The sequence below is a fragment of the Podarcis raffonei genome, chromosome 4, assembly GCF_027172205.1.
Source record: "Podarcis raffonei isolate rPodRaf1 chromosome 4, rPodRaf1.pri, whole genome shotgun sequence".
NCBI lineage: Eukaryota > Metazoa > Chordata > Lepidosauria > Squamata > Lacertidae > Podarcis > Podarcis raffonei.
In genome coordinates, this window is record NC_070605.1 from 4,536,561 (window position 1) to 4,560,122 (window position 23,562).

General features: G+C 44.4%; 1 protein-coding gene and 1 long non-coding RNA gene across 5 annotated transcripts in view; one reads left to right on the top strand and one right to left on the bottom strand.

Annotated features, from left to right (window-relative positions):
* LOC128412195 (uncharacterized) overlaps positions 1 to 1,191 on the bottom strand; it is a 60,610-nt gene extending 59,419 nt beyond the window's left edge. Inside the window, exon 1 of the long non-coding RNA XR_008330029.1 lies at positions 626 to 1,191. This is a non-coding gene — a long non-coding RNA (uncharacterized LOC128412195). The remainder of the gene's footprint in view (positions 1 to 625) is intronic.
* The window catches only part of LOC128412035 (zinc finger protein 420-like), a 621,951-nt gene that overhangs the window by 184,535 nt on the left and 413,854 nt on the right, over positions 1 to 23,562 (top strand). The window lies entirely within an intron of this gene.

Below are 23,562 nucleotides of genomic sequence, written 5' to 3' on the forward strand. Positions count from 1 at the left end.
TCTTTATTAACTGTTGCAACAGGGTTCTCCACCCACACGCAGGAGAGAGGAGGATGACCCCGAGCCATGTGTGCAAGCCCTTAATAGAGACATTTTTAATTGCCCAACCTGGAGTCCAAGACCACCCCCAGAAACTGTCAGGATATGAGTACAATGCAGCTGCAAACTAGCAGCTCAGTGTTTACATCATATGATGTGGCTAGTCCTGGGAAAGAATCTTCCAGGCAGTTCAGGGGATTCACAAGGCTTTGTTCTCAGTGTAATATGAGACCTTCCTGTTGCGTATGTGAAGGAAGTCTGTGTCACTTGCTCGGAGGAGACTGAACTGATAGGACATGTTTTTTGTGGAGATGTACAGTCAGAAATAAGATGTAAAAAGCCTTTCTGACTATCTTCATTCTCCTGCTGGTATGCAAAGGGGGTGTGCACCTTCCATTCCGGGGGATGTCGCCTATCAAGATCTCCCTGGACTGTCCGGGATGTCAGCCAGAGAGGATCACCGGTAAACAGGCCCCGGGAGCAGGGAGAGAGGCCAGCCTCACCCGAGGGGGCAAGTTTTCCAACAGAAACATCATACATACATCACAGAAAAGGCGGTCTACAACAGAAATCTGAGTGTTTTTACCTTGTCTGCCAGGTTACCTGTTAATGGCCACTTGACTAGATTACCTGGGAAGGCTGGCTATTCTTTTGTAATGATAATACTTCATTCCTGAGCCAGGTCACAGGCTCACCCTATTCACACCTTAAATGTGCCCTTAAGTCAGGATTTGTGAGGACAGAGACAATGGGAAGGTTTCTGCCTTTCCTTCGACCTTGTAGAGAAATATTTGAGGTGAGTGAAAGAGTCAAAATGGCTTTAGGACTTTTCTTCTGGGTTTTGGACATGTGGTTTATATATTTATATATGTGTTTGCTTGGTACATTTAGATCTCTCTCTCTCTCTAACCTAAAAATTCTTATAACAATTCCCCCCTTTGGGGATATAATTTTTTTCTAAATAATTGCTGCCTCACAAATAATAACCTGGTATGTTGTAAATGGATGCCTTCATGTAAATCTTAAGAGACTTGCATGTCAGGCCTCTTAAAGCTGTTTGCAGATGTAGCAGTGCACATAGCTGGACCTTGTACGCATCCTTGGCCTGGCACAGTTGCTCCTGTGATGGCTTGGGAATCTGATTCAGAGGCTGAACCGGAGGAATCCCAGCTTGCACAGGAGTCCCTGCCTCCAGGGCCGGCTGAGCTGGGGCAGGGCCTTGAATCTGAAGGGCCCGCACCTGTGCCAGATCCTCAGGAGCAGACACCAGATGAATCCACTCTGTCTCCGGGGGTGATTGAGGACCCATTGCCTGCAGGTGCTCCTCTCCCAGCCCTGTCAGGGGAAGGTGAGGCTGCCTCTGGGTCCAGTAACCCTCCAGCCTCTCCTGAGCTGCAGAGGCTGAGGGCAGAGAGGCGGAGGGAACTACACTTCCGGAGGCGGCGCGAAACCGTGATGGCGGACCTCTTCGAGCTCTGAAGAGGGGCACCGCAGAAAAGGGTTGTTCGCGACGGCGCAGCGGCAACCCATCAAGATAAACCACGGGCAGAGTGAGTCCGTGGCCGTGGGACCCGGCGGGCACCTGGAGCGACCCCGAAATCACAAAAGGAACCCCGTAAGGGGCTCCGGAGTGAAGGAGGGGGAGCGGTGCTGTGGGTTCATCGCTCTTTCTGCGGAGGCGAAGCCGCGCGGCTGTCACGGATGAGCGCTGACCTTTCTTCCAAGAAACATCGGGCTGAAACATCAAACCCGTGAGTAAGGACCTAAGATCCTACAAATCAAATCGGAAAATTTGGCTAAAAACGGGAGACGAGAAAGAGGAAGTCCGTCTTCCGGCACTGCTTTCAAGATCAAAGCAGACGGTCTAAAGAGCGGAAAGCGCTGTGAACAGGGAAGCTTTAAAGCTTTAAATCGGGACTTTCGTGCACATTTGAATTTTCCTTCTAAAGAATAAATACAGCATAAATTTGACCTGGAGCGGACCCCCAAGGGCAAGGGAAGACTCTAACCCCAAATTCCCGGGTGGCCGGGTAAAGTTGTTTAAACTGCGGAACTGTTGCAAGCTTCCAGATACTTTTGTAACTGGAGAGTGTAATTTTGAGCTTATCTAGCTGAAGTGGATACAACTGCAGGCACCTTGCTGGAACTTTGCTTTGAAGGAGGCTTTCCCACACTTGAACTTAGATTAACTCAACCCGGTTCCTTCAGATGGAGAATGAATGACACACTACTAAGAGATCAAGAGATTGTGAAAAAGGCCCAAAAAACATTAAAGGACTATTTTGAGATAAATCTGAATACTACTGTTGAAAAAAGAACGATCTGGGACGCAAGCAAAGCTGTTATGAGAGGGTTTCTGATACAACAGAATTCAATCAAGAAAAAACTCTGGAACGGAAAGAAGGACAAAATATTGGAGAAAATACACCAAGGAGAGAAAAAACTGAGAACCAAACCAAAGTCCAAGGAGGTGCTGAGAGAAATTAAATTCCACCAAGCAGAATACTCAAAATTGATCAATCAGGAGATTGAATGGAAAATAAAACAGATGAAGCAAAGATCTTTTGAATCAGCAAATAAATGTGGAAAGCTGCTAGCTTGGCAGCTGAAAAAAAGACAAAAGCTAAATACGATAACAAACCTAGAGATTGATGGAAGGATCGTACAGAAACCAGAAGAAATTAGGAGGTGCTTCCACAGATACTTCAAAGAACTGTATGCACAGGGGCCCCAGAAAGAATCAGAGATAGATCAATTTTTAAAGATAAATGGACTATCAAAAATAACTCAAGATAAAAGATCAATCTTGAACTCTACAATAACCTCACAGGAAATGGAAGGTGCCATTCAGAATATGCAACTAGGCAAATCTCCAGGCCCGGATGGACTTACCTCCAAATATTACAAGGTTCTGAAGGACTATTTGATACAACCTTTGTTGGAGGTATGTAACCAGATCATGGATGGGAAGAGGGCACCAGAAACGTGGAAAGAAGCCTTCATCACATTGATACCTAAGTCAGAATCTGAAAAGACTCAGCTTAAAAACTACCGTCCCATCTCACTCCTAAATGTGGATTACAAAATATTTGCAGACATTTTGGCAAATAGACTTAAAAAAGTCTTAAATGAAGTAATTCATAAAGACCAAGCTGGCTTTCTCCCTGGTAGACATTTATACGAGAACACTAGAAACATCATTGATATTTTAGAACTTTTGCAGACTAATAGGAACACAAGGGCGGTGTTAATTTTTATTGATGCGGAGAAAGCATTTGACAACATATCTTGGATGTTTATGAAGAAGAACTTGGAAGGGATGGGAGTGGGACGGGGGTTTGAGAATGGATTATATGCAATCTATTCAGAACAAAAAGCTAAATTAATAGTGAACAATGTGGTGACGGAGGAATTTAAAATTGAAAAAGGGACACGACAAGGGTGCCCTCTATCCCCTCTGTTATTTATTTCAGTCCTGGAGGTGCTATTGAATATGATCAGAGAGGACCGGTTGGTACAAGGGATAGAGGTCGGAGTGAAACAATATAAACTGAAAGCTTTTGCAGATGACCTAGTTTTGACACTGCAGGAGCCAGAATCCAGTACAAAAAGAGTTCTCGAACTTATATCTGAATTTGGTCGGGTGGCGGGATTTAGGTTGAATAAACAAAAAACTAAGGTTCTGACCAAAAATTTAACAATTATAGAAACAGAGGGGTTTCAGAGAGAAACAGAACTGAATGTGGTTAAAAAAGTGAAATACCTTGGGATCTATTTGTCCTCCAAGAATTTGAATTTATTTAAGGATAATTATGAGAAATGTTGGTTGGAAGTTAAAAAGGATTTAGAAATTTGGTCAAGATTGAAACTTTCCTTGTTGGGAAGAATTGCAGCTATAAAAATGAATGTGTTGCCGAAAATGTTATTTTTGTTTCAAACCTTACAGATCGTGGACAGAGTGGATTGCTTTGGAAAATGGCAGAAGGATATATCTAGATTTATCTGGCAGGGCAAAAAGCCCCGAATAAAGTTTAAAATATTAACAGATTCGAAAGAAAGAGGGGGGTTTGCCCTGCCGGACCTGAGGTTGTATTATGAAGCTGCAGCCTTCTGCTGGCTGAAAGATTGGTTTTTGTTGGAAAACACCGATGTCCTAGATCTGGAAGGTTTTAATAATGCTTTTGGATGGCACGCATACCTATGGTACGACAAGGTTAAAGCACATAAATTGTTTAAAAGTCACATTGTCAGAAAAGCAATTTTTGCAGTCTGGATGAAATATAAAGACTTACTAGAGAGTAAAACTCCGAGGTGGCTATCACCAGTGGAGGCCAAGGCCCGAAAAAGACCCAATATGGAGGCCTATTGGCCGAAATATTGGGAACTGACTGAAAAAATTGGAGACAATTGGAAGTTGCAGAGCCAGGACAAACTAAAAAATAAGGTGCGAGACTGGCTACATTATGCTCAAATTCAAGAGGTTTTCAAAATGGACAAAAAAGTTGGTTTCCAGGTGGAAAAGTCGAAACTAGAGACAGAATTGTTAGAACCAAAGACAAAGCTGTTATCTAGAATGTATAACTTGCTGCTTAGGTGGAATTTACAGGATGAGACAGTTAAATCTGCTATGATTAAATGGGCACAGGATGTTGGACACAACATTATGTTTGAAGACTGGGAAAGGTTATGGAACACCGGAATGAAATTCACGGCCAGTACGGCCTTGAAGGAAAACATTATGAAAATGATATACCGGTGGTACATGACCCCAGTCAAGTTAGCTAAGATACATCACCTGTCTGACAATAAATGTTGGAAGTGTAAGGAAGCAGAGGGGACTTTCTTTCACCTCTGGTGGACATGCCCAAAGGTTAAGGCTTTCTGGGAAATGATTTACAATGAGTTGAAAAAGGTATTTAGGTATACCTTTCCCAAGAAACCAGAGGCCTTCCTGTTGGGCATGGTGGACCAGAAAGTGTTAAAGAAGGACAGAACTTTGTTTATGTATGCTAGTACAGCAGCAAGAATACTCATCGCAAAGAATTGGAAGACACAAGATTTACCCACGCTGGAGGAATGGCAGACGCAGTTGATGGACTACATGGAGATAGCTGAACTGACCGGCAGAATCCGAGATTTGGACGTAGAAACAATTGAGGTGGACTGGAAAAAGTTTAAAGACTATTTGCAAAAGTATTACAAACTGTATGAATCTTAAGACTGTGCATGATTTGGAAATGATACGCTTTAGCAATTATGATTAAGTAAATAGTAAACTAAGTGATAAAAGAGAAAAGGAGATAATATGAAATTGAACATGTTACGTTTATTTTAAAGGTATAAAAATTGTGACATAATACATTGAATATAGATACATAACATGTAAAAGCTACAATAAGGTATGACATAAGGTAACAAATTGCTGACATTGTTAATATAAAGAACGCAGAATCGGAAGGGGTGGGGAAGTCCAAGTTGGGATTTTTGTTAAAAAAAAAAAAAATGGTTTCTTGTAAACTCTTTATTTGTTTGCAATGTATAAAATTTGGAAAGAAACGTAATAAAAAATATTATAAAAAAAAAAGAGAGGCGGAGGGAACTAAGTTCTATCAGGAGGAGTGCTTGCCTTAAGACCAGGAGAGGCGAGTCACCTGTGGGCCGGGACCGACCTAGGCCCCAGAGGAGATAAAGGCCAGTCAGCCTGTGCTGGTCCTGGGGGGAGGTTACCGTGGGGTGAGGTCCAGGACCTGGGTCGAGGGTCTGTAGACTGTCCTCCACGGGCGAGGTGGGGTCCGAATCGAGGAGCCAGGCAAGGACAGGAACTCTGAAGGAACAGGACTGGGTGCTGGCCGAAACAGCTCTTCAACGACGTTGCTCTCGCAACCTGGGACTGGGCTGACTGGGCAACAGATCATTATTCTTATCAATTATCTCTATCTGCATTCCGAAGGAATCCCTCATCTTGGTATCAGGGAACATTTCTCTATGCGGCATCATTCTAAAAATAGCCAGATCTTTCTTGCTGAACCCTTGTCCCCTAAATAATTATTTAAACATTCCCATTCTTCTTTCACCAATTTTTTAGGTTTACCCCTTAATGCATCTGTTAGCTTTGCGAGCTCCAAGTACTCGCACACGGGATGGTAATCTTATTCAGGGCCTGGTAATCATGGCAGGGACGAAGCTCCCCACACTTCTTAACAAAGAGTACTAGAGCGTCGGTGGGCGTGGTAGAGGGCCCAATGAACCCGCGCTCCAGGTTCTTGCTGTTACGATATGAGTACAATGCAGCTGCAAACTGCCAGCTTGTTTACATCACATGATGTAGCTAGTCCTGGGAAAGAATCTTCCAGGCAGCTCACGGGATACACAAAGCTTTGTTCCGTGTGTAATATGAGACCTTCCTGTTGCGTTTGTAAAGGAAGTCTGAGTCACTTGCTTGGAGAAGTTTGAACTGATCGGACATGGTTTTTTTTGTTGAGCTGTAAAGTCAGAAATAAACAAGATGTAAAAGGACTTTCTGACTATTCTTCTTTCCCCTGTGAAAGGGGAGAAGGGGGTGTGCATCTTCCACGCTGGGAGATGTCACCTATCAAGATCTCCCTGGTCTGTCTGGGATGCCAGCCAGAGGAAGATCACCGGTAAACAAGTCCCGGGAGCAGGGGGAGAGGCCAGCCTCTCCCGAAGGGGCTAGTTCTCCAACAAGTGGTAGCACGCGGATGGTGGCTACAAAGTAACAGCTGCAACACCCGGTGGAGACGTGTTTTGCTGATTTACGACGTTCCACAGACCCCTGACGGTTGCTGATTTATGGCTGATGGTGAACGCGGATTGAATCGTTCTCCGGTTCACTGAGAAAGGCTGCTGTTTTGGATTAAACAGAGCGGAGAGAAGGCCACATACCAAGCATTCCAGGGGAGCTGATAAAACTGCCGTTGCCTGCCAACAAGTCGTGAGTACTTTATGGGCTGATTTATGGGCTCATTAGCTTCAGAGGCAAGAGAGAAGCAAGCCAGAGCTGTAAAAAGCTCAGAGGCTGAAATAAGCTGTTGGTTTTTCAGCGAAGCTTGCTGATCACAGACTGTTAGATTTTTCAGCTCTTAGCTGAAAGCTGTAACTTGGATTCAAGATGGATGCCAAGAAAGGGCAGGTTTACCTTACCCACCTCCCCTAACTAATGACAATTATTCCTCATGGTCTGTGAAAATGAAAGCCCTGCTTCAGAGTCAGAGGGTATTTGGAGTGATTGAAAATCCCGTCCCAGCTGCACCCACAGCGGCTTGGAATTCTCAGAAAACGGTTGCAAGTCAACTTGGTTCTCTACCTGCCCGGGATCTTACGGTGGAGAGAATTTGTTCTGTGGTTCTTAATGAGAGAGACCGCCTTGCTGCAATAGTTGTTGCTGATGGGGGCAGTGAAGCTCGGAATACAAGCACCCCCACTGCTATTGCTAGAGAAGAGCAAGCTGTAGCTCTGAACGTTCTCCATTGTTACAATTGTGGTCAGCCTGGGCATATTCGGAGGAACTGTAAAAAGCCACGTCAGCAGAAAGGAGCAAAAGGGAGCTCTGCAAAGCCTGAGGCTTCAAGCAAAGGTCATGCCAAGTCACAGGCAAGGCCAGCAAAGGCTTTAATATCGCCGAAAGCCTCTTCATTGGTTGAAAACGCGTTTATTTTAGACATGGGCTGCACCCAGCACCTAGCATCACACAGGGAATTATTTTCTACGTTTGAGAAGCAAAGCTTCACTGTGCTTCACTGTCAAGAGATCGAAGCGATCGGGTTTGGGACTGTGTATCTGAAAAGCCTGAACTTGACTATAAACAATGTGTATTATGTTCCTGATTTAAAGTTCAATCTGCTGAGTGTTTCTCAGATGACAAAGATAGGACTGGTGTTGTCCTATGATAAAGAGAGTTGCAAAATCTTTAAAGATGGAGAGCTGTATCTTTCTGCCAGAGAGAAAGATGGACTGTATCTACTGATTTTTGAAGAGTCAGATTACAGAATGTGCACTGCATGTGATACTAAAATGTTTTCTCTTGCAGGTGTATCCAAGGATAAGAAGGCTGCAAAGATAACCAGTGTTTTTCAGCGAGTGTATGCTGATGTAATTGGTCCTCTAGCACCATCTAGAGGCAATGCAAAATACTATCTTCTATGTGTTGATCATTATTCTCAATATGTATGGATTTATGTATTGGAATCACCAAAAGAAGCCTTAGCAAGGTTTCAGGAGTTTTGTGACAAAGGTAAAACTGTTCATAATGCAGATATTGATTTTCTTTTCACAGATGAAAAGCCAGTTTTTCTTTTACAGGATTTTCAGGAGTTCCTGCAGAAGAAAGGGATAAGACACAAGGTTGCTGTTTCAGCGGAAGCGTGGAACAGGGGTGTCTGTGTACGGGTGAACAAAGAATTGCAAAAGGGGATGAATGCGCAATTGCTTAGTTCACATCTGCCACATGAGTACTGGGCGGAGTCGCTAATGTCGTATTGTTATACGTGGTTGAGAAAGGTTTCAAAAGAGTTGGGAAGTTCTCCTTTTGAGAAACTGTTCCATAGAAAACCTTCTGTTGCCCATTTCAAGGTTTTTGGGTCTCATGTGAGGACAGAAGCTCCAGGTGGAGTAAAGAATGCCAGAGGCATTTTTGTGGGCTATGAGAAGGGTCTCTACAGAGTAATTTTGTCTGAATCTGGTCAGGTGATTCTCACAAAATTTCTAGAGAGTGCTCCTGAACAGGAGAGTGTGATAGTACACACATTTCCCACAGAGGACAATTCAGATGATGATGATGATTTTACAGATTACAGTGGTACTGAGAGTGATGACAGTGATAGCTCAAAGAGCTCGGTTGACACAGTCATTGAGAGGAAATCTTACACAATGGATAGACCTCCACAGGTGAAGGATGAACCACTGTTTACTATTGGAACTGGTTCTCCAAAGAGTCCTGAGACTGAACCAGTGAGCAGAGAGAATCAGCACCTCATACGCAGGTCTGAGAGAGTTACAAAGGGTGTACTACCCAAGAGGTACTCAAAAGAGTTTGCTAACTTAGCTGTTGCATGTGTTGCTGTTGTACACAACCGAGGACAGGTTGGAGCTGTGTCTAAGTCAGAGACAAAGACACAACAGAGAGTTGCTAGCCAAGGTAATGCAGATGCACTCATTCCTTGGAAGCCAGACAACCAGAGAGGTACACTGGGGAAACCAGTGGCGAGGAGTTCCAAGGGTGGAACCGTAACAACAGGGGAGTGTTATGTGTATAACAACTGTTTGTTTTCTTCTCTGGATCACGCCTTGCTTGCCGCAACACGCATTGATTCTTTTGGGGGAGGATGTTACGAAAAAGGAGCAATGCAGCAGCGAGCTCCAGATGGCTGGAAAGCCAAACAGGATGTTGATGTTTGGGACTGTTCCGTGGGAACAAAGGAACAGTCTATTCATTGTACTGAGCACAGGATGTTAGCTCAGAGTGTCACATGACCTGTACTGGAAATACAGGGGAGGAGTTTTTCTCTCGCTGCTGTTGGTGTTAAGAGAGTGCAGACACGTTTCTCTGTACTGCTGGAAAGACAGAAATAAAGGCATGTAAATACATTTCTGTCTGTCTCCTTCCCCTCCCTGGGGATGGCAGGGGAGGAGTGGTGTGTTCTTCTCACGTTAGAGGAGGATCGCCGATTGAGACCTCGCCTGATCTTGCCGGGAGTCGCAGACGGGGAGGTCAACAAGGAACTCAAGCCGGGTGCCTGGATAGTGGCCAATTCCTCTGACAAGGCTTGATTCCTACAAGCTTCAACCTTCCACAATTTTGACCACTGCTATATATCAGACAAAACAACATTCAACAACTCTTCAGAATCTAATAATAAATATGTTGGTAAAATGACAAACAACACAGGTAATGAACACACACCCAACTCCCTTCAGTTCTTCTCCATTTGCTCCTGAGGCTCTAATCCCTTTTTGTCTCCATTGCAGATTGTGATGAATTGGAAATTGAGAGCAAAGTTGACCACAATAAAATCCCCAGAGAGGAGAAGCCACATAAAAATTTGGAGTGTGGAGAAAGCGGCAGTCAGAGCTCCCATTCCACTTCCCATCAACAAAATCTCATTGGAAAGAAACTCTATCAGTGCATGGAATGTGGAAAGAGCTTCACAGAGAGTTCCTCTCTCACTTCCCATCAAAGAATTCATACAGGGGGGAAACCCTATCAGTGTGTGGAATGTGGAAAGAGCTTCAGAAATAGCTCCTCTCTCACTTCCCATCAAACAATTCATACAGGGGAGGAACCCTATCAGTGCGTGGAATGTGGAAAGAACTTCAGGAAGAGCTCCTCTCTCACTTCCCATGAAAGAATTCATACAGGGGGTAAACCCTATCAGTGTGTGAAATGTGGAAAGAGCTTCACATGTAGCTCCTCTCTCACTTCCCATCACAGAATTCATACAGGGGAGAAACCCTATCAGTGCGTGGAATGCGGAAAGAGCTTCAGTCAGAACCAAAATCTCGCTTCCCATCAAAGAATTCATACAGGGGAGAAACCCTATCAGTGTGTGGAATGTGGAAAGAGCTTCAGTCAGAGTGCCAATCTTACTTCCCATCAAAGAATCCATACAATGGTCGGAAAAACCATTATACAGCTTTAGGAGCCAGGCAAATCCGCACCTTTTTAACCAGGCTTTTGGCTAATTCACATCTAATGCCCTTTTAATATGTGGTGTTTTTTTATCGTTTTTTTCAATGTTGTAACTGTCCTGAGACCTGTGGGTGTAGGGAATAAGTGCCATCTCTTAAAGGCCTAGTGGTCTTTGCCCCAACCCCAATAAAATATTTAAGGATGCCACCCCCCCAGTTTTTGGTGTGTTTTTTTTCAAACACAAACTTTTTTTCTTCTGCAACTTCCAATACAAATTCTCTTTCAATTTTCCCTCTTAAAAAAAAAACAAAAAAAACGCAGAAAGGTCATGAGGAAAACAAAATACAAGAAGATACAAACATGGACAGGTCCCATCTTTGTGGGACTTCCGGGTTGGCGCCTCCGGCAATGGCGGAGCTCCTCCGATCGGGAGGAACTTGCTCCGTGAAAAGCAGGGTCTGACCGCCACGGCGAAGGCGGAGACCCATTGAAAACACAAGCGGGAGGAGCTTGTGAACCTGGGATTCGGCTGGCACCTTTTGCGCCTCCTCTACTTGTGGGGAAACCCGGTTTCGGGGATCCGGAGCGACGTGGGGTGAGTGGCGCGGTGCTTCAAATTGACTGCTTCTTTCACGGAGTGAAGCCGCATTGCTGTTGCCAGAGAGCGCTGACTTTTTCCTGTGGACAATTGGATTTTAAACAACTACCCGTGAGTAGAACGGAAAATTGGATTTTTAAATACCTTAATTTGGCACCGAAACGGGGAAGGTCTTAAACAGGAAGTCCGCCTTCCCCTTTTGTAAATAGACTGAAGCAAAGACGTTATAAGCTAAAGTCTTTGAAAGCTTTTGGCAAAGGATTAAATTTTCATCGGTTAAAACTACAAAACCCCCCTTGGAAGCAGGAGAAGAGGGGGGAAATTTTGGACTTAGCAAGCCTGCAGGAGAGAGTGAAAAATCAAATTACCACTGCTCCGAACCTGGAAAAGGGCTGCCAGAAGGAGTGAAGTTTTGGGAGAGTTCATTGACTGCGAACAAAACATTTTTGACAGCCAGTTAAATAAGAGAAAGATACTGTTTCCATTGTCCTCTTCTGCGTTTAAAAGGTAACTGGAAATTGAAACTATTTTTATGGCTTGAATTGTGTCTGAAAGGATTGATACAAGTGGAGACTGTTTCCCTCTAGAGGGAGTCTTTGAAACTGCCACAGGAGTGCAACTGGGGAATCACCAGCTGCAAGATAAGTAATTGTGAGAACCAGAGATTGACCTTGGACCACTCAGAATGTTGACAGGAGAAGCCATTGTGACGGTATTATGCAAGATAAGCTACTCGCTGGAACAGCTTCATAAGAAGACGGATGACATGTCTTTTAAAATTGACAACTTGGAACAAAAAGTGACTAATTGGAGTCAAAAAGTGAGCACCAATACAGAAATAATTCAGGACTTGGTACAAGAATCTACTTTGGCAGGACAAATTGTGGAAGAGAAAGAGAAAGCTGTGGTTGTTGAGCCTAAAGTAATACAAGCGGGATCCTCAGTCTTACAGAAGCAAACTGAGGAATACAAGTTGAGGCCTTCTATGATTGAATCTAGAAAAAGCCAGATTTTGAGGATTGGATCCCGGCTTGGACGGAAGAAGGGAAGTTGGAAAGATCCCTCTATGCAGGGATTAACTGACTTTTGGGACATGGACTTGGGTCTGGAGGAGATTGGAGTTCTGGGGGCCTTTGGATTTGGAGGAATTATGAAACATGTCATGAAACATCTTATAGACCTCAGCTTCAACTATGGAAATTTGGCTGACCTGCCTGGAAGGAATAAAAGCATTGTTAGGTTGGATTCTTCCCGAGATCTGATCTTTGGCATTAAAGAATATGAAGAAGACCTGCAGAAGGGACCTGGAAAAGAGTTAAGAGCCTCGGACATAAGATCTCCAGGTTGATGGACTATATGGAATTGACGGAAAGGACTGGCAGAATCCGAAACCAGGGAGAGGAGATGGTGGAAGAAGATTAGAGAATTTAAAGTTTATATATAGAAATACTGTAAAATTAATGAATGATAGAAAAATGGTGGAAAGAAATTTTATGGCCTTAGCAGAAATGTTATAAGGAGTTAAGCATATATAAGTAATTTAGTTTTAATGAAAAAAAATATGTTAAGATATTTATAATATGACAGAAAATAGAGAAAGATGGAAAGGATTTGCTGAAACAATTAATAGAAGTGGAATACAAAAAGGGAGGTGAGAGGAAGTCGAGGAAACAAGGGAATGAAAGATAGAGTATGGAAAAGGTGTGATGTATGTTTTTAAATGGTTATTGTTTTGTTTTGTTTAGGGTTAAGGTGGGTTAGGGTTTTGTTTAGTTTAGTTTAATGTGTTTAGGTTGTGTTTTGTATTGTTTATATATTGTATTGTATTGTTTTTTTTCTTTGTTTGTTTTTTCTCTTTTCTCTTTTTTCTTTTTCTTTTCCTTTTCTGTAATCTTTAAAAGTAATAAATATTATTTTTTTAAAAACAAACAGGATACGTGAACCTGGGCCAGTAGGGTCCTCCTCTCCGGCAGACGGACAACACCTTCCCCAAAGCCCCTCCCTCCCCCACTTCCCCATCACTCATCAGGATGGCTTTGGTCGTCTCCTGCTTGGAGCATTTCTGGGTTCAGAGCCCCCTGAGCTGAGCTATCTGGCAACCAGGATCACCTCCGGCAGGTACAGCTGATCTCCCTCCAGCAGATGAAAGGCAAAAGTCAGGCTGTCAGTTCCTCACAAAGGGAGGGCTTCTCCACATCCGAGAGTGCAGAGTGGGGGGCAAGGAGGGCAGGTCTGAGTCCCTGCTCTGGTTCTCTCCAATACTCACCTGTGGGGGAGGGATGTGCAACCGCAGCACATCTGCAAAGAGAAGGACATGGGGACAGGTGAGTCCATCCCTGAGCACCTGGCAAGGCTATTCCAAGAGTTTTCTCCTGGATTCCAAGCCCTACTGCAGCTGAGGAGGGACATAAAAAAACCTCATTTTAAACAAGAAAAGATAAAATACAAAAAAGAAAAAAAGAAAAATCAAAAAGAAAAAAGAGAATTGAAATCCATTAAGCAAAAAAGAAAAATCAATAAAAAATACAGCAAATCTTCCCATTGCTTATCTTTCATTAACTTATTTCCCTGACCTCCTCACACCTCCCTTTTTTGTATTCTAAGTCAATTATCCATTTCAGCAAATCCTTTCCCTCTTTTCAAATTTTCGTCCTGTAAATTTATCTTGAAATTTATATAACCTTACTTTCCCTCCTTTCACCTATTAACAGTCTATTTTTCCTAAATCTTTGTAGCATTTCTGCTAAAATCACATAAATTCATTCCAACATCATTCTAACATTCATTAATCTTGCAATGTTTCTGTAAATAGTCTTTGAATTTCTTCCAATCTTCCTCCACCGACTCTTCTCCCTGGTCACGGATTCTGCCAGTCATTTCCGCCAGCTCCATGTAGTCCATCACCTTCATCTGCCATTCTTCCCGGGTAGGTAGATCTTGTGTCTTCCAATGCTTTGCAATAAGTATTCTTGCTGCTGTTGTAGCATACATAAAGAAAGTTCTATCCTTCTTTGGCATCAATTGGCCGACCATGCCCAGGAGAAAGGCCTCTGGTTTCTTCAGAAAGGTATATTTAAATACCTTTTTCATTTCATTATAGATCATCTCCCAGAAAGCCTTAATCCTTGGGCATGTCCACCAAAGGTGAAAGAATGTACCTTCAGTTTCTTTACATTTCCAAAATTTATTATCGGGCAAATGATAAATTTTCGCAAGCTTGACTGGTGTCATGTACCACCTGTATATCATCTTCATTATATTCTCTCTTAAGGCATTACATGCCATGAACTTCATACCTGTGGTCCATAACTGTTCCCAGTCAGCCATCATAATGTTGTGTCCAACATCTTGTGCCCATTTAATCATAACAGATTTCACCGTTTCATCCTGAGTATTCCATTTCAACAGCAAGTTATACATTCTTGACAAATTCTTAGTTTTGGAATCTAACTGTTCTGTTTCCAATTTTGATTTTTCCACCTGGAAGCCAATTTTTTTTATCCAAATTATATTCCTCCATTATCTGATAATAGTGAAGCCAATCTCGCACTCTATTTTTTAATTTTTCAAAACTCTGCAGTTTTAATCTGTCCCCCTCTTGTTCCAAAATTTCCCAATATTTCGGCCATTTGGCCTCCATATTGAGCTTTTTCTGAGCCTTCACTTCCATTGGTGACAGCCACCTTGGGGTTTTATTTTCAAGCAAATCCTTATATCTTATCCAAATATTAAACAGTGCTTTTCTGACAATATGGTTTTTAAACGCTTTGTGTGCTTTGACCTTATCATACCACAAATATGCATGCCACCCAAAAATGTTGTTAAAACCTTCTAAATCCAACACATCAGTGTTCTCAAGAAGCATCCATTCTCTCAGCCAGCAAAAAGCGGCTGATTCATAATAAAGTTTTAAGTCTGGCAGGGCAAATCCACCTCTTTCCTTAGCGTCAGTTAATATCTTAAATTCTATTCGAGGTTTCTTGCCCTGTGAGACAAATCTAGAGATATCTCTCTGCCACTTCTTGAAACACTCCATTTTATCCAAAATTTGCAATGTTTGAAACAAAAACAACATCCTTGGCAATACATTCATCTTTATCGCAGCAATTCGGCCTAGCAATGATAGCTTCAGGTTTGACCACATTTCTAAATCCTTTTTCACTTCCATCCAACATTTTTCATAGTTATCCTTAAACAGATTCACATTCTTGGCAGTCATGTTAACCCCTAGGTATTTCACTTTCTTAACCAGTGTTAGCCCTGTCTCCTTCTGAAACCTTTCTCTCTCCATCACTGTTAAATTTTTCTCTAAGACTTTAGTTTTCATCTTATTCAACTTAAATCCCGCTACTTGTCCAAATTCTTGAATCAGTTCCAGTACTCTTTTAGTACTAGATTCTGGCTCCTGTAATGTCAATACCAAATCATCAGCAAATGCTTTCAGTTTGTACTGTTTAGCTCCAACTTGTATACCTTTAACTGTTTGGTCCCTTCTAATCATGTTTAAAAGAACCTCCAGGACCGATATGAAAAGCAATGGAGAGATTGGACAACCTTGTTGTGTTCCTTTCTCTATCTTGAATTCTTCCGTCACTACATTGTTCACAATTAATTTAGCCTTTTGTTCTGAATAAATTGCCCCTATACCATTTTCAAAACCTTGACCAACCCCCATCCCCTGTAAGTTTTTCTTCATAAAACTCCAAGAAATATTGTCAAAGGCTTTCTCCGCGTCCACAAATATCAAAACTGCTTTAGTATTAATATTCACTTGTAACTTTTCTAGAATATTAATTATGTTCCTCGTATTGTCAGACAAGTGTCTGCCCGGGAGAAAACCAGCTTGGTCTTTATGAATTTCTTCTACTAATACCTTTTTTAGTCTCTTAGCCAAAATGTCTGCAAAAAATTTATAATCCACATTAAGCAGAGATATGGGGTGGTAATTCTTAAGCTGTGTCTTCTCAGACTGTTTTCTGTATAAGTGTAATATAAGCTTCCTTCCATGACTCTGGTGCCTTTTTCCCTTCCAATATTCCATTACACACTTCCTTTAAAGGCTGTATTATCCATTCTTTCAAAGATCTGTAGTATCTTGAAGTCAAACCGTCCGGTCCTGGGGATTTACCCAATATTCTGGATGGCCCCTGCTATATCTTGCTCCGTTATTTTGTAATTCAACATTAGCTTATTTTCTTGAGAGATTTTTTGTAATCCATTTGTTTTCAAAAAAACCATCAATATCCATTTGTTTCTGAGTTTCCTGTGTATATAGTTGTTTAAAATACCTCTGAAAACACTTTCTAATCTCCACTGGATTCTGTATATTTTCCCCTTCTACTTCCAAATTTGTAATAGTGTTAGGTTTTGTCTTTTTTTCATTTGCCAAGCCAGTAGTTTTCCACATTTGTTTGCCGATTCAAATGTCTTTTGTCTCATCTGTTTAATTTTCCATTCTATTTCCTGATTTATCATTTTCATATATTGTACTTGATGTAACTTTATCTCTTTCAAAATCTCCTGCGATTTTGGCTTCGCTCTCAGTTTCTTCTCTCCTTCCTTTATTTTCTCCAAGATCTTATCTTTTTTCTCATTTTGGGCTCTCTTTTGGATCGCATTCTGTTGTATCAAAAATCCTCTCACGACCGCTTTACTTGCATCCCAAATTACTCTTTTTTCTGCAGTGGTATTCATCTCAAAATAGTCTCTCAGAGTTTTTTGGGCCTTCTTAGTCACTTCTTCGTTCCTAAACAATGTGTCATTCATCCTCCATCTGAAGGAACCAGTTGGTGTTAATTTCAATTCCGTCTTTACAGCATTATGGTCGGAGCACATTTTAGGGCATATTTCCACCTTTCTAGTCTTCCTAAAATAATTGGTTAGCTGCATGGTTTACTCCGAACTGAACTTCCCACTTCAAGCCAAAAGACAACCCTTCCCGGTGACCCGGAAACTGCAATTAATCCAGAATGCGGCAGCTAGACTGGTGACTGGGAGTGGCCGCCGGGACCACATAACACCGGTTCTGAGAGATCTGCATTGGCTCCCAGTACATTTCCGAGCACGATTCAAAGTGTTGGTGCTGACCTTTAAAGCCCTAAACGGCCTCGGTCCTGTATACCTGAAGGAGCGTCTCCACCCCCATCGTTCAGCTTGGCGGGTTCTGAAATGACCGTGCAGGCCAGATTCACGACCCTGACGGGCTGGATTCAGGCCAGGGAACATAGTTTGAGGACCCCTGGTCTACACTGATGGGGACATTCTGCATTCCAAGCAGATACTCTAGAACTCCCCGTATTTCCCTAGTCTTTCAACGTTATGCTATCAGCAGCCATGGAGATTCCACCTTCCTCTTTCGAAAGGAGAAAACTCACCTGATCAATTTTAATAATAATAATAATAATAATAATAATAATAATAATAATAATAATATATTTATACCCCACCCATCTGGCTGGGTTTCCCAGCCACTCTGGGCGGCTTCCAACAAAATATTAAAATACAATAGTCCATCAAATATTAAAAGCTTCCCTAAACATCATAACAACAACCATCCATTTTCAGTCCATTAAATTAGGAATTAAGCATTTCTGGAAAGGGAAATGGCATACTTTTGTATATTAGTATGAAAAGCATGCATAAGAAATTATTACTCATTTACTCATTTAATTTATTACTCATTATTACTCATTTTGGCAGGAGAAAGGTCTCCCTTGGGAAGTGGTGGACTCTCCTTCCTTGGAGGTTTCTAAGCAGAGATCGGACGGCCATCTGCCATGGATGCTTTAGCTGAGATTCCTGCATTGCTGGGGGTTGTAATAATAATTATAATAATAATAATTTATTATTTATACCCTGCACATCTGGCTGGGTTTCCCCAGCCACTCTGGGCGGCTTGCAATAAAACACTAAAATACAATAACCTATTAAACATTAAAAGCTTCCCTCAACAGGGCTGCCTGTTTAGGGAACTAGACCAGCCCCCTCTTGCTTCGGGTTGGACTAGATGACCCTGGGATCCCCTCCTATCTCTCCACTCCTGAATTCTAGGAGGAGCTTCCTTGCCTCCTGCAAAGCCCTTTTCCCTGCAAGCTCTTCCTCTGGTTTCTGGCCAAGGGAGGGAGATGCTCAGAGTCCAGCCAAGAGCCTCACCCCCAAAAGGATATCTGGGCATTGGCGGAGCCAGGGGAGCAGTTGCCCCCCTAAATGCATAAAAAATAATAAGAATCTGAGGATCTGCCAAGCGAGAGAGGGCTGAGCGAGGGAGGACTCGGCTTTGCAAGGGTTAAAGGGAAGTGAGCTGCCTTCCTAGAGAGGACAGGAAGCAAGAGGGGGCTGGTCCTCCAGAGCCAAGGCCCCTCCCTCCCCAGTCCTTTCCTGCAAGGAAGGGGGGTGTTGCTTTGGTGTCTCTCCTGCAAGGGCCGAATCGCAGCCCCCTCCTGGGATCTGGTGAGTCCATAGCTGTCAACTTTCAGATTTGAAAATAAGGGATCAGCAGCCTTGAAAATAAGGGATCAGCAGCCTCACCTATCTACCAATCCGGGATAGCAGCAGGAAGCAGCGGGAAACGGCGCTGCAATAAGGGAATTTCCCACAAACAAAAAAAAGGAAGGTTGCCAGCTATGGGTGAGTCTCCTCTCTCTCCCCCCAGAGGGTGCAGTGGGGAGACGGTGGGGGTCCCAGGGCTGCAGCAGGAGAGGGTGCCTGGGGGGCCTGATCTGCTCATGTGGGGGGGGGACCCCAAGTCAGGGAGGAGAGGGTCCTGCCAGGGAGGGGCCAGGTCTGCAACGCTCTCCTTCCTGGAGATCAGAGGATCCCTGACTCCCACGAAATCTCCCTTCTTTAAAGAAAGGAGTCCCTGGGACTTTAACTCTGTGTGACATCGCTCAGCCTCATTGCACAACAGAGGAAACATGTGCAAATGGTTTTGCTAAGCTGGAGGAGGAGGTGGACTAGCCCCCCCCCCAAATAAAGAACAGCGGGGAGGAAGGAAGGAAAAGTAGGAAAGAGACACCAGGAATAAAGAGAGGGACCCCAGGCCATATCCTGGCTGCTGCATTGCAAACCAGTTTGTGTTAAGCTATCTAACAGAACAACAAAAAAATCAAGGGAGATGTCTTTGGCCCCGCCCACTTGGCCCTCTGGGGGTTGGCCAGATACATTCCTGGCCCTCAGAAGAGAGAAAAAGAGACCTCACCCCACGAATCTGTCTGGACAGCGGCAGAGTTTGCAGAAAAGGAGACAGAAGCAGGGAGTGGAGGTGGGGGTGGGGGTGGGGGTGGGGGTGAGGAGCAACTCCTGAGGACCCCCGAGTGAGGACCCTCACTAGAGCCAAGCATCCATTTTCCACAAGATACAAATGACTCCCTTGTCAGTCACTTCTGACTTCAGGCATTATCTAGAAGGCAGCAGAAACCAGGTTGATTAATCTCACAGAAATCCCTTCAGTTGCCTCCACAGTTTGCAATGCTTGAAGGCTAGAGACTTATTTCTTCTCCTCCTCCTGCTCTTTCCTTTCAAAAAGATATCTCATGGTCTGGGATGCGGTAAAGTCCAGCCCTGGTTCCCAGCAAGACTCATCCATGCTTGCTCGGGGAACCATTTTTTCCCCTGTCATACAAATTCTGTAACAGAACAATGTATTTGCTTTGTAGGATTTGCTAGAGCTTCTCATTTAGACGGACAGAACTTGGCAGAAGACCAAAGGGTTCCTTCTGATCTCTCAGAGGCTTCCTGAGAGCACAGATGGATGTGCGAGACTCAGCTGGCCCTGGAAGAGGCCATGCCAACGAAACTGGGAGCAGTGGGGGGTTATGGGAAAACACTGTGCAGAAGATCCTGGGTGAGGAGGACACCCTCTGCTCAGAGGTGCAGAGCCAGCAGTTGAGGCAGTTCTGCTGCCAGGAGGCCAAAGGACCCCGAGAGGTTTGCAGCCGACTCCACCACCTTGACCATCAGTGGCTGAAGCCAGAAAGGCACACGAAAGCTGAGATGCTGGACCTGGTGATCTTGGAGCAGTTCCTGGCTGTCCTTCCCCGGGAGATGGAGAGCTGGGTGAGGGAATGTGGAGCGGAGACCAGTTCCCAGGCGGTGGCCCTGGCCGAAGGTTTCCTCCTGAGTCAGGCAGAGGAGAGAAAGCAGGTGAGAGAGACTTTCCTCTGGATACTCCCAAGGGGCTCCAAACAGGACAGAGAACATCCCATAATATTCTGCTGATGGCCCATCCTTTTTCTGGGAAAGCATCCATGGAATGAGATCTAACACCCTTCAAGTCTTTGTCATTCTCTTTCTAGTATTTCTCACCATTCTCTGTTTTGAATCCTTGTTTCTTTTTCAGGGAAAGGATCTCTTTGCAGAAATGGACCTGGATTCCTGTGAGGCAGAGAGGCCTCTGTTGGACACCAGAGAGAGGCCACTGGGTAAGGAGGAAGGTGGTTTTTCATCTGAGGGTTCTTTTCATCTTGTTTTGGGGAGAGACCGTTGGGAACAAGGGTCCAGGGGAGGGGAGATGTATTTCTGCACAAACAAACATATGAAATGGGCACAAACGTCTATAAATGCTCTCAGCAGGTAACGATTTCTAAAGGCCCATCTGCAGTTAGAGATGCCCTGTTTCACCTGTGAGAGAAGCAGGCACTTCTGGCGTCCTGCTTACCTTTTTTCCTCTTACAGGTGGCAGAAGGATGCCAGCAAGACCTCCTGATCCGCTTTTTCATGGAGGCAGAAGGGAAGCAGCGGCTGTGGAACCAGATCAGGTCAGGGGAAGCTGCCTTGTGGGGACAGAGGCTGAGGGATGGAGCAATGTCATGGACTGGTGGGGCACAGAGGAATGGTGGCAGGAAGCAGCCGGGGAACCACGAAGGGATGATGGCTGAGAGCCGAAGGAGTGGAGGTGGAGGAAGGATGAGCGGTCAGAGGGGGAAGACGGAGAAGACGTAAAAGACTGGGAAGAGGAGGTGTCAGAAGCTGAAGGGGAAACAGAGCTTAGTGAGCTGGGAGACTCTGTGGCAGAATGCAGTGCAGAATCAGAGGCAGAAGAGGAAGGAGGCAAGTGGGAGAGGAAGGTCGAGAGGCAGAGGTGAGTCAGGAGAAGGAGGAGCCACCGGTGGCTCCCTCTCCTTTTGCCAGAAGTCACCCTCCCTGCTTGTCTCTCAGAGCCAGGAGACCCCCTGCAATGCAGGAATCTCTGCTAGATCATCCAAGACAGATGGTCATCCAAAACAGGCTTATTTCATTTCTAGATTGATAACTGAATGCAAAAATAGTTTTCTAAGCAGTGGACAAATGAGAACAAATAGCGGCCTGGATTCACCTAACCAGCCCCATTGGCTGCAAAATGGGGCCTGCCTCCACTTCCTCCCCTTCTCCATGCCCCCATGAACCCCTCGAATTTGGCTCTAGTTCTTAGGAGGGAACAGCTCAGGAGGAGAGGAGAAAGTGGATCCTTCCATTGGGGAAACTGGAATGCTTGCCTAGGCAGAATGACTTGAATAACACAAGGTGGAGTACAACCTATTTGCACAAAAACGAATACCCATAATTTAAACTTAGAATAAAATAAGCATCCATAAATAAAATGTGCAGCAAAGCAATCCTATTGAAACAACTCTCCTGCGTGAGTGCCCGAGGGCCCTGCTCCTGCCACTCACCACCTGGCCCAGGGCGGGGCCTGAAGCCTCATAAGGACAGTTGTTGCTGCTGCTGCTGGCCAGGAGGACTCGGAGCGGCGCAATGTTCTTTTTAAAATTTTCTTTTTTCCCTTTTGATTACTTTTTTGTGGGGGTGGGATGGATGTTTGGTTGGGTTTGGGAATTTGTTTGATTTTAATGTGTTTGTAATTTTTACAGTTTTTTGTTTGTATTGTTCTTTCTTTTTTTTAAGGGTTTTATTTTGTTCTTAAGGGGAGGGGTCAGGGCTGCCGGGGAGTGGGTCCCAGCCCACAAAATAGCTGGGGCATGTTCCATGGGGGGGATGCACTGGGACAACCGATCTCAGTGATCACGGGTAGGAGGAGGAGTTACGCTAAGACCAGACCACGTCATTACAGAGGAGGCAGGTTTAGTCGTTGTTGGAGGACTATCCCTGCCTCCGGGTCTGGTCCTGACTGGACGGATACTAGAATCAGCAAGCGATACCCACATGACCTGAAGGTGCTGCTCTGCAATGCCAGGTCAATGATTCATAAAACCACTGCCATCCATGACTTGATCATGGATGGAGGGCTTGACCTGGCATGTGTAACAGAGACTTGGTTGGATGAAGCAGATGGGCCTGTCCTTGCCGCTGCTTGTCCACCAGGTTTCTCTTACGCACAGCAACCCAGGTCTTGTTGGCGAGGAGGGGGGGTTGCAGTGCCATGGTCGGATCACTTCCTAGTGCAACTGGACTTCTCCGCGACCCTTCCCCTCTGCATGGAGGTGGGACCGATTCAGATGGTCCGCCCCCGCCACTTAATGGCTCCAAATGGTTTCCAGAGAGTGGTAGGGGATGCTTTATCCCATGTTGATGGCCTTTCAGCTGATTCCCTGGTGGCCCGCTGGAATGTGGAGTTAACCAGGGCTATTGACTGTTTGGCTCCGAAGCGCCCTCTTTGATTGCATGGAGCCCGGACAGCCCTGTGGTTTTCCACGGATCTGAGGGCAATGAAACAATCGCTGAGACGGCTAGAGCGCCGGTGATGGATAACTCATTCTGAAGCTAACCGGACACGGGTTAAAGCTCAATGTCAAGCCTACCAAGTGGCGGTAGCGATGGCAAAGAAGACTTTCTTCGCCGCCTCTATTGCATCTGCAATAGACTGGTGACTGGGAGCGGCCGCCAAGACCATATAACACCGTTCTTGAAAGACCTACACTGGCTCCCAGAACGTTTCTGAGCACAATTCAAAGTGTTTCTGCTGACCTTGAAAGCCCTAAACGGCCTCGGTCCAGTATATCTGAAGGAGCGTCTCCACCTCCATCGTTCTTCCCAGACAGTGAGATCCAGTGCTGAGGGCCTTCTGGCGGTTCCCTTGCTGCGAGAAGCCAAGTTACAGGGAAGCAGGCAGAGGGCCTTCTCGGTAGTGGCACCCGCCCTGTGGAACGCCCTCCCACCAGATGTCAAAGAGAAAAATAACTACCAAACTTTTAGAAGACATCTAAAGGCAGCCCTGTTTAGGGACACTTTTAATGTTTAAGAGATTATTGTATTTTAGTGTTTTTTGGAAGCCGCCCAGAGTGGCTGGGAAAACCCAGCCAGATGGGCGGGGTATAAATTAATAATAATAATAATAATAATAGTA